Raw genomic sequence first — 10,000 nt, 5'->3', positions numbered from 1 at the left:
TTAGTGAATACTTTCAGACTGTGAAGATACGGAGTTGGACATATCCTAGTTTTAGTGAATACTTTCAGACGGTGAAGATACTCAGTTGGACATATCCTAGTTTTAGTGAATATTTTCAGACTGTGAAGATACTGAGTTGGACATATCATAGTTTTAGTGAATACTTTCAGACTGTGAAGATACTGAGTTGGACATATCATAGTTTTAGTGAATACTTTCAGACTGTGAAGATACTGAGTAGGACATATCCTAGTTTTAGTGAATACTTTCAGACGGTGAAGATACTGAGTTGGACATATCCTAGTTTTAGTGAATACTTTCAGACTGTGAAGATACTGAGTTGGACATATCCTAGTTTTAGTGAATACTTTCAGACTGTGAAGATACTGAGTAGGACATATCATAGTTTTAGTGAATACTTTCAGACTGTGAAGATACTGAGTAGGACATATCCTAGTTTTATTGAATACTTTCAGACTGTGAAGATACTCAGTTGGACATATCCTAGTTTTAGTGAATACTTTCAGACTGTGAAGATACTGAGTAGGACATATCCTAGTTTTAGTGATACTTTCAGACGGTGAGATACTCAGTTGGAACTATCCTAGTTTTAGGTGAATATTTCAGGACTGTGAAAGATACTGAGTGGACATATCTAGTTTTTAGTGAATACTTTTCCGATGGTGAAGATACTGTTGGACATAATCATCGTTTTAGGTGAATACTTTTCAGTTGTGAAGATACTGAGTTTGGGACATCCTAGTTTTAGTGAATACTTTCAGAATGTGCAAGATAACTGAGTAGGACCAATCCTGGTTTTTAGTGAATAATTTCAGACAGTGAGTACTGGTTCGGACATATCCTAGTTTTAGTGAATACTTTCAGACTGTGAATACTGAGTAGGACATATCCTAGTTTTAGAGAATACTTTCAGGACTGTGAGATACTGGAGTTGGACAATCCTAGTTTTATTGAATACTTTTAGACTGGAAGATCTAGTGACATATCCTAGTTTTTTATGAATAACTTTCAGACTGTGAAGATATGAGTTGGACATATCCTAATTTTAGTGATAAACTTTCAGAACTGTGAATATACTGCTTGGACATATCATAGTTTTTAGTGATACTTTCGACTGTGAAGATACTGAGTAGGACATATCCTAGTTTTTAGTGAATACTTCAGACTGTGAAGATACTGAGTTGACATATCTAGTTTTAGTGAAATACTTTTAGACTGTGAAGATACTGAGTATGACATACTAGTTTTAGTGATACTTTAGACTGGAAGAAATAGGAGTTGGACATAACCTAGTTTTTAGTGAATACTTTTTCAGACTGTGAAGCTACTGATTGACTATCCTAGTTTTAGTGAATACTTTCAGATGTGAAGATACTGAGTTGGACATATCCTAGTTTTAGTGAATACTTTCAGCTGTGGGAATATACTGAGTTGACATCCTGTTTTGTGAATTACTTTCAGACTGAAGATACTGAGTAGGACATATCCTAGTTTTAGTGAATACTTTCAGACTGTGAAGATACTGAGTAGGACATATCCTAGTTTTAGTGAATACTTTCAGACGGTGAAGATACTGAGTTGGACATATCCTAGTTTTAGTGAATACTTTCAGACGGTAAAGATACTGAGTTGGACATATCCTAGTTTTAGTGAATACTTTCAGACGGTGAAGATACTGAGTTGGACATATCCTAGTTTTAGTGAATACTTTCAGACTGTGAAGATACTGAGTTGGACATATCCTAATTTTAGTGAATACTTTAAGACTGTGAAGATACTGAGTTGGACATGTCCTAAGGTTTTTTAATGAATACTTTAAGACTAAAACCGTCGTAGTTACCTCTATTATTTGAGAATAATTTTACTGAAACTGAACGTTTAAAAACATTTTTCTAGCCAGATGAGATTGATTTCTGATCGTATCATAAGTAATGCAGGTTTTACTTTTTATTTTTTTTATTTATTTTTTTTTAGTCAAAAAGATCATTCTTATGATACACAGTTAAATGACAGAAATTTAAGCGCCACCTCCAGTTACGTGTGCTTCGTGGCTTTAAAAAAAACCCACAGTTTCGGAGAAATGTTAAGACCCTACCTAAAAAGAAGAGAAAAAAAACTAAACTAAAATTTTAGAGTAGGTGATGAGACATGCATTCGATTACCATTGCCAAAACATTTAATCCTACTGACATGTGATGGGTGGGGCACTTTACGGTCATTCAGCGTTTAATTAAGGAAGTGAAACGAGGTGGTTGGAGTGATTGAACTACAAGATATAGAGATCCAGAAAATAAGAAAAAATTAAAGGTTGTACTGAAAGATTGGATAAACAAATTAGAGGAAGACAGCTGGAATGGAGGTAAAATAAAGGCTGAAAAGTCGGTTTGTAGCTAAAAGAACCAAAGTTAGGCACCCCAGCAAAAACCCTTTAGTAATTGCCTACAGCGTATCACGTAAAATTCAATTATGGCTCTGGGCGACTGAAGGGATATGATTCTTGGAAGGTTTTATCTCAGATGAATTGAAAACTTACCTCTCAGGAAAAAATGAAAGCTTAAAAATAGCTTAAAAATAATTCAACTTTGGTAAGGAAAATGAGAACTGGTGCTATGGGCCGCCAAAATGCACAGCCTTGGCCGCGGTATTGCAAGAGCATGTAGGTGTAAATTTTCATTATTATTATTATTATTATTATTATTATTATTATTATTATTATTATTATTATTATCTTAATAGATGAAACTTCACATGGAACAAGCAACACCAAAGGAGCCACCGACTTTGAAATTCAAGCTTCCGAAGATCGTTGGTTTCAACCTCCCACCGCTGACCCCACACTGAAACAACAGCAACTGATCATGATACAGAGCCAGTGATTTTCCTATTGCCCCCCCGGGGGGAGGCGCGAAACCGCGACACATCTGAGTGGCATACCACGACACTAACCACCATACCAGCTCCATGTACAAATGCAGATAAGCTTACGAGCATCCCAGATTAAAAAAAAGAAGCAATAGAAAGCAAAAGCATGAGTGATATCTGATATGTATCAAATACACTGACAGGTATTCCTGTGGTGATTGCTTTTATTATTAAATATTTTGCCATTTTCATCGTAATACTTTATATCACTTTCTTATTCATTTTGTTTCATTCCATGTCAAGTTGACGAAACCAGCATCATGTTTCGTAGTTAGAGATTGGCTTTCGAAATGGCCTTGATGTTTTGCTATCAATTTCCAAAGTCGTTCAGAAATCCCTGGAGTCAGCTCGTGAGTTCGTATCATTGGCCTTGGCTTTATAGCGCTGCTTTTGCCTGTGTCAATCACGACGCCCTAGTTTTCAAACTGACAACAGATGGAAATTATATATTCCCTAATGGCGTCACTGCATATTTAACTAATAGTTACGGAGGTAATTGTCGTTTTGGCGCTATTATCAGTACGGGAATGCAATCGCTGGCGATCTGAAAGGCAGTGTTCTTGGTCCAATATATAGTATTAAAAAATGACGAGGTTTCATTATAAGAAAAACTCGTTGCTAAGAAATTCTTGTAGACGCCACTCAGTAAAATAAACCCATACTGGTCTTATCAAAGCAGTCATTAATTCTTTTCTAAATTTACCGTAAATATCTGCAAAGGAACTATTATCGAAAGAGATTTTTACTAAGTTTGGTTTTTCATGATTTTATTTCATTCCTTGAAACACGACTTGGCTAGCTGACCGAGAGTTTAAAACGTGACTCATTGTATCGTAAAACTGTTCTTACAATAACGACACCAATAACACTTCGCTGACTAAAGTATATGAAAGGTATTATGCCAACCTATGTTGCAAACACCATATTATGACCTGTAAGGCCAGTCATGTGAGTTCATCATTGCGTTAATGGTTGGATGGCTTCCATAGCAATCTCTGCAAAGTATGCGAAGAATATCATCTGTATTATTAAAGGACTCACGATCCATTTTACATCGTTTGGCGGTATTATTAATAATCATAAAAGGAAATGTATGTTTTTTTTATATAACTACAAAACTAGATTTAGGCATCAATTAGATATCCGGAACCTGAAAATTTAAGTGATACCCAACCACCTCATGTTTTTCAATCATATAATCTCACACAGCAGATGGGAATAGCAGAAGAGAAATTCAACTCAATGGCAGCAAATCTGACTGTGATGTGAAATGTACCAAAAAGAAATGGTCGTCATTCCAAGCGAAAAGGGAGATAGAAAGAAGAGGAGAATAAGAGACTATTAATGATCCTCCTTGAAGCTACGAGTAATTACTCTACTGTCATTACTGTAATGAGGTTGTCATTAACAATAATAAGCAGCGCCAGACAGGATGGCCCAGAGGTATTATTTCCATTTCCAGGAAAATGGATCAAGGAAGTGAAGCTTAAGAGAGTTTGCGAAAAGTTGGTTTTATTCTGAAGAAGAAAACTAGAAAACAACAACCACAACACAACGGCTCAGGGTTATTGGAAGGTTCAGAGGCGAATGAAGGAAGGAAATGTATAGATTAACGGCACTTTAATTATTACGGCGGCAGCGACGAATTTTCATTTTCAACAGTGAAAATATATTAGATTAAGAGATACATAGTTAGTAGTAGATAGATAGTTTGGTAGGGATGGTTACAAGGGTATGATAATTCCTTTTTATATATGTTATTATTACTGATAATCGACATTATTATTGCGTTAGTTGGTCAAAGAATTATTAACAAGATTTTTTTATTATTATTATTATTATTATTATTATTATTATTATTTTATTATTATTATTATTATTATTATTATTGCAATAGTTGGTCAGGAGAATTTATGAACGAACTCATAATTATATTATTATTATTATTATTTATTATTATTATTATTATTATTATTGATTATTATTATTATTATTATTATTATTCCAATACCGTAATTTATGACAGTCACACCCTGAATGGGTATGAATTATACTCGCCTTTTTTAGCGTCGGAAAGCTATAGCTCAAACCTCTCTCTCTCTCTCATCTCTCTCTCTCTCGTCTCTCTTCGTCCATTCTCTCTCCTCGTCTCTCTCTCTCTCTCCTCTCTCTCTGTGAAATCGAAAAATTTTTTATTAGTAATTATCAGAAAACAGATTTTAACAGCTAGCAAAGGAATTCAGCTTTAAGCCTTTGGTGTCTGGATTTTGGCAAAGAAATAAAAAAACTGTTATCAGTCGCTGTCTCTCTGCCTCCATCAAAAGTATTTTTGTTAATGTATTAAAATCATTTCCATATCGACAGAATAGTAAAAATATTCATTCATTTACTTATCTTTGCAGAGGGAGATGACGGTACAAAAAAGCCAAACCTTTCTTTTCAACTACAAGTGGCCTTAGTATAAAAAACATTCCTCCTTAAATCCCGTTATGAGAACAGATATTTCTTTTCATCGTTCATTTTCAGGTAGCACAGAGCTCCTACTTCTCTCCTGGAGCGTTCCTCAAACATTCACTAAATAACTAAAAAAAACGGTTGGGTAATTCAACATCTCAAAATCTTGGCCTATATCTAGAAGATCATTTTTTAGGTTCCTTACCTGGGTAAACAGATGCTCCGCTCAGAATTTATTTATTATTTTTTTTTCTTCTCTTCAATACGTTTTCCATCTTCCCAGCTTTTGTTTCTATGTTTGCGCAGAAGGGGAGCTGGTCTTTAGACAAATTTTTTTTTCTTCGAGTTTTTATTCAATAAATTATTTACAAAACACTACAACAAATCCACAACTACAGACATTTTCATCTAAAATTCATTGCTTTTAATGTAAAAAAAAATTCTTTTTTGAAAAAGTAGACACATATTCGCTTACAAAATAATCAGATGATTAAAAATACGTTGATCTTCGTCTTCGCATTTAGAAATAAGAGGATTTATGTTACTGAATAATTACTTTACTGTCATTACTGTAATGAGGTTGTCATGACCAATATGAAGCAACGCCAGACTATTTGGCCTAAAGCTATTTGTTTGTTTGTATGGTGTTTTTATATTGCATGGAAACCAGTGGTATTCACCAACGGGACCAACGGCTTTACGTGACTTCCGAACCACGTCGAGAGTGAACTTCTATCACCAGAAATACACACGTCTCTGACTCCTAACGCAATGCCCGAGAGTCGAACTCGCGCCCACTCGACCACGCCACTGAGGCGCTCTATTTTGCATTTCGAGGAAACAGATGGAGGAAGTGAAGCTTTCAAGAGTTTGCGAAAATAAGTCTATTCCATTTACATTTTTCAAATATAAATTGTAAAAAAATTATATGATGATGAAGATGATTGTTTACCGTGGAAATTATTGAAAATAACCGTTTTCCTAAAGAGAAAAATATGAGCCCCTCTAGAACTTTCAGTTGGGTTCTCTTTTTGTATTGCTCTTTTTTTTTTTTTTTCCGACCGCCTTCCAAGATTCGCCTTCGAGATGTATGTATTGGATGACCTCTACTCAAGTGTTGCTGCTTTCGTATTCTTGGAATTTCGGGATAAAACTATTCAGATTCACTGTTGCTTTCTTGAATATTCTTCCAAATTCTTTCACTTTCAGGATACGCTCAACCCATTCTCAAACGAAAGCGTGAAGAGTTTAGCACCATCTTTGAAGACGTGTTCTTACTGTCAAGGAATACGTAAACAAATAATACATTGTTTTATTACTCGTATAATTTGAAAATATCAGCATTCACACATTCATAAACAGTTTTCAGCTTTATTTTCTCTTAAGGCACTTTCAACGTTGCAAAGGCCTTCGTTATTGTAATATCCTCGTGGTCATGGACTCCGTTTATATTCTATATCACGTTGATATTTCCGTGATAGACGCATATATATATATATATATATATATATATATATATATATATATATATATATATATATATATATACATATATATATATATATATATATATATATATATATATATATATATATATATATATATATATATGTGTGTGTGTGTGTGTGCAGTCCATGATTACCAAATTTCAATATCTTATGGTTCAAAAGCACGTTAAAGCAAATATCGAATATATGAATGACCTAATTTCCTGCGCGAGAGAAGTTACGGGGTTAATAATAATTTACTTAATGAACTTAATTAACAATAACTTCTCCAAATGGGCCCAGAGAGCCACAATTGACAAAGACATTTTTTTTAGGGATTCATTGTTAATCCACGCTCACCCTGGAACTAATCCCCATAAAGAGAGATATTTTTCTTTATTTGCAAAATGAAAAAGTATATGAAAACAAAATCTTGTTACCGATTTCTTAAAAAAAACAAAACTGATCGAAAGATCCTCTCTAATGATAAATAAAAAACGTGGCAATAATCTTAGCTCTGATATTTTGTGTTTGTAAAAACAAAATATTTCTTGCCAAAAATTTCTTAAAACTGATTGAGAGACCCATGCCAATGATAAATAAAAAAACAAGGGAAAATAATCTTAGCTCGATATTTTTGTGCTTGTAAAAAGACGCAGGTACTGGGGCAAAAAAAATGCGTTTTCAAAGACTGCCTTCCTTGTAAAAAACATATTCGAAGACATTCTCGTCTCATGAACATTATTTACTATACTTTCCTCCTTCAGGAGCGCCTTCCACGACGACCTATTGATCTCTGGAGAGAGAATACAAACAACACTGGCGAAAGATGACCTCCTTTGACCCGAGACAAGGTGATGTCGGCAGCTCATTAAGTCAACAAAGAAAACATCAGGAACGTCGCAGAAATGCTGTAATCGGTGTTTCAAACCGATTATGTTAATGAAGTGATTGTCAGCGCTATGCAGATATACTATAGATCAATGTTGACTGGTAGTATTGCAGATAAGTTTTTCACAGAGAAAAGAAAATCTGCAATGTTGCAAAGACGTCACGAAATAACGTATTATAATGTTCGAGTGGATGGCAAGATTGGCAACGCTGTACTGAATTTATAAAGAATATGTCATTTTTCTTAAATATGAGGTCGTACGGTTTGGCAAATTTATTGCCATTTTTCGAAGCGTGGAGTTGGGAGGGCGGGGGGAGGGGGGGAAGGGGGGGAGGGGGCTGCGCTGAAAAAAACAAACAATAAAAATGAAAAAAGACCTGTGAAAAGGCCTTATTCACTAAAGATAGGTGGGACGGAAGAGTTACTGGAACATGGAGGTCTATAGCCCCAGTAGTTTTCATCTTATTTAAGGTTAAAGTTAGCCGTGATCGTGTGTCTGTCACCGCTATAGGTGCCAAGAACACAAGCCACCACCGGGTCGTGGCTGAAAGTTTCACGGGCAGCAACTGAGATTTTCATGTGCCGGGTGGTTGATCGCTTCATACACTGGACAGAAAACTCGAATGCGCCGAAGAAACTCCGGCACGTTTTCTACATGTTCTATTTTATGGCAGCCTCTTCCCGGATGTGGACTGTTTTCTTATACCTCGAATGTATTTCCCGAATCCTTTAATTTTGTGTATATATATATATATATATATATATATATATATATATATATATAACATATAACTATATATAATATATATATATATATATATATATATATATATATATAATATATATATATGTACACAAAAATTCTCTAAATTCAGTCTTTTCATTTCTGAGAAAACAGAATCTCATCTGCAGAAGGCGAAGAGAATACTTTGGGCTGAGTAAAATGCCGAGAAGTCCCAGAAAAAAAAACGCCACTACCACCTTCCTCAGTAGAATTATGAGAGAGAGAGAGAGAGAGAGAGAGAGGATGAGAGACGAGAGAGAGAGAGGAGAAATTCCAGATGTGTCCGTCAGCTCTGGGGAAGATAACTAGGTAATGAAAGTGTCCTTGCAGGACAAGAAGCGTCCTTTGTCATGACGAAGTTAGCTGTGGTAGATGGGTACGACCGTACACTAGGACCATGAGGCGTGAATGAGAGAGACTGGACAGACACACAACTAGTTACAAGGAGTTACAAGGATTAGGATGCCTCAAAGACTTATTAGCCCATCCGAGGAGACATCGTGTGCTCACTTATCTCTAGGAGTAGCTTTAACTGTTCAATCACAGCGTCCTAATGATTTTGTCTAGCTTTCTTTTAAACTCTTCCACACCGTTGCTGTTTACAACTTATGGTGGCAGTTTATTCTATGTGCCACATATCTTGTATGTAAAGAAGTTCCCGTAATGGGATGTGTTGTATCTCTTCAGTTCTAGTTTCCATCCATCATTTCTCGTCTGGTTTTCGTTTAACGTAAATAGGTTACTGACAATTGTACACACAATTGTACACGCGCGCGCGCGCGCGAGAGAGAGAGAGAGAGAGAGAGAGAGAGAGAGAGAGAGAGAGAGAGAGAGAGAGAAGAGAGAAAGAGAGAGAGAGAGAGAGAGAGGGTAAGGGACTGGACACAGATAGATACTCGGAATAAACGAATACACATGAAAGCCAATGCAAATAGACATACGAGCCAAGAGTACCTTTGGCATGGAGCAAAGATTAACTCGTCGAAGTATGCAAGTTTTAAAAAATTTCATGATATAATAACTATTTGTCTGAACCGGTTATAATTTGACAGAGCTCTGTTCCTGTGTCTCTTTTGTTTTCCCTCTCGCCGGCTAAATTTGGAGCTAAAAAATGTTAGGAAGAGCAAGCAGAGGTATATTAATAGTGCCCAAAACTAAACCAGGAAAACTCAGGAAAGCACACAGGACACTAATATCCACTACGCACCAGCATCGATAATGCAGCGTCTATTCAGTGCTTGCCAGCTCATCTGAGGAACATATCAGGAGTGAGCGTAGAGTGTTTAAGCTCGACAAATATCTAGGCTGCATCCCAGACCATCCAAGAATGGAAGATGCAAAATATACGGGAAGGAGCATTAACAATTCTCTGGTAGACATTAGAGGTACCTCACACTGAGGGACATGGAGAAACCAGATTCAGCTGTAAGGTCTGTAATA

The sequence above is a fragment of the Macrobrachium nipponense genome, chromosome 14 (assembly GCF_015104395.2).
Source record: "Macrobrachium nipponense isolate FS-2020 chromosome 14, ASM1510439v2, whole genome shotgun sequence".
In the NCBI taxonomy this organism is placed as follows: domain Eukaryota; kingdom Metazoa; phylum Arthropoda; class Malacostraca; order Decapoda; family Palaemonidae; genus Macrobrachium; species Macrobrachium nipponense.
This window is presented reverse-complemented; position numbering follows the sequence as displayed.